The 2037-nt window shown below is 50.6% G+C and overlaps 1 pseudogene; it reads right to left on the bottom strand.

Moving 5' to 3' along the window:
* Positions 1 to 257: 257 nt before the first annotated feature.
* On the bottom strand, positions 258 to 1363 carry LOC129550030 (myeloid-associated differentiation marker-like; annotated as a pseudogene).
* Positions 1364 to 2037: the final 674 nt, after the last annotated feature.

Genomic DNA, 2037 nt, shown 5'->3' with positions numbered 1-2037 from the left:
GTGGTTAGGACACAGGAGACGAGAAAACCAAGGACAATCAGAAAGGGGGCAGAAAGCAGAAAATGTAGAAAAGATGAGAGGAGAAAGAGAAAAAGCAGGAGATAGGCAGCCAAAGAAAACAGGAAGGAGACAGAGCAGAAGGAGGGAAGGAAACAGAAAAGAACGGTGAAGGATGTGAAGAGGGAGAGAGGGAGCCAGGAAGAGGGCATCAGAGGACACCAGAGCTCCGTGAAGATACCTCCTGTGAGCAGAGGGGATCAGGAGTCCCTGGGCTGGTCCTTAGTCCCTAACAAAGACCCAGCGGGCCCAGTACACCAGGTCAGCCACGTAAATCAGCAGGTTGACCGCTGTCAAGATGGCTACAACCAGTCTTTGGTCCCAGATGCACACCAAGTAGGTGAATTGATGGCGGCAGCTCACATCGCTGGACCGTTGGGGCTGGCCACCAAAATTCTCGTCGAACTGGTAGAGCAGCCAGAGGACCAGAGCGCTGACGTAGAGGAAGATGGAGAGCAGGGCCAACCACAACAGGAAAATAGGGAAGCAAATGGGCAACTTGTTGCTATAGCCTCTCAGATACAGCAGGAGGGCCCCGGCCCCCAGGAAGAGGCAGATGGAGTACGCGGCCACACACCACACCAGGGCCGGCTGGTGCAGGTACAGGGAGGTGTTGCTGATGAAGGCAAAGATGACACAGGCCACGAAGTTCTCTAGCCCCTTGAGCAGTCCTGGCATGCGGAGCACATAGCAAGTGATCTGGCTGGGCCAGGCATAGATCCAGGCCACTTCAGTGGCATAAGTCACGGAAGCGAGGCAGGAGAAAGCTGTAGCAGCAATGGCGTGGTTCCAGGAGCTGCCATGAGGGACGGTCTGAATGTACGTTGTGGAGTAAATAATGGAGGCCGAGAGGCAGAGGAGGGTGGAGTAGGAGGCATAGTTGATGAGAAAATCGTCCCAGGAAAAGGGCCAGAGGAACTGGAGCCCACATAACTCAACTATGAAAGTAAGGAGGGTCACGACGAAGCAGAGGCACCAGATGAACATGGACCAGTTACCTATGGTCTCCCTCCAAGTGCCAGTGGTAGCCACCAGCGAGAAGGCCAGGCAGGTGGAGAGCAGCTGCAGCAGGCGGAGGAAGTAGCCCATGATGGTTGCAGAGGCCAGGCCAGAGGACGAGCCCATGGTGAGCCTGATGGTCAGGCTGGCCACTGTCATCAGACTGCGTCTTCACTGAGGACCCACCAGAGAAAGATCCAGCTTTGGAGGTGGATTAATCAGACATCTGAAAGAGCCTAGGGTCCTGTGACGGCTGCAACTCAGGATCTATGGAGTTGGAACCAATGACTCAGACAGTTGGGTAACAGCACAGCTGATCCCAGATGATTCTTCCCACCCATCTCCCTTGGCCTTGTCACAAGACTTGTCTTATCCCAAAGTTCAGAGCAGGGTGGGTCTGGCCTCAAACCAAGAATATTTTGGATCCCTCTGAGCTGTGTGCCATTATCTACAGAGACACAGGGTAGGATGGTCTTTCTACAGTCCCAACCCTTCAAGTGTGTCAAAATTGAAAAAAAAAAAATTTTTTTTTAATTATTTGGTAACAAAATTAGATGTGAACAGACATGAGACAAATTATGATCTCTATTTCCCTTAGTGTGAATGTTTAAAAGTTCAGTTTCAGAAACACTAATGTGTTTGATTACAAGTGCTTTCAGACCCCAGTGGGGTGGGATGGGATGTCCTGTAGACGCACTATATGCAACTAGAGTTGAAAAAATCCTGAATTCTGGAGCATATCTAACTCCTTGAATTTTATAAAATGGACTGTGGATGTACTGCTAATCCCATTTTAGAGATGAAAAAACTGAAGTGAAAGTTGCTCAGTCATGTCCCACTCTTTGTGACCCAGAGAATTCTTCAGGCCAGAATACTGGATTGGGTAACCATTCCTTTCTCCAGGGGATCTTTCCAAGCCAGGGATCAAACCCAGGTCTCCCACATTGCAGGCAGATTCTTTACCAGCTGAGCCACCACTGC

The sequence above is a fragment of the Moschus berezovskii genome, chromosome 21 (assembly GCF_049115385.1).
Source record: "Moschus berezovskii isolate FMDL1 chromosome 21, NW_MosBer_1.0, whole genome shotgun sequence".
Taxonomy (NCBI): Eukaryota; Metazoa; Chordata; class Mammalia; order Artiodactyla; family Moschidae; genus Moschus; species Moschus berezovskii.
Note: the sequence above shows the minus strand (reverse complement) of the source record. Positions and strands in the feature narration are given on the sequence as shown.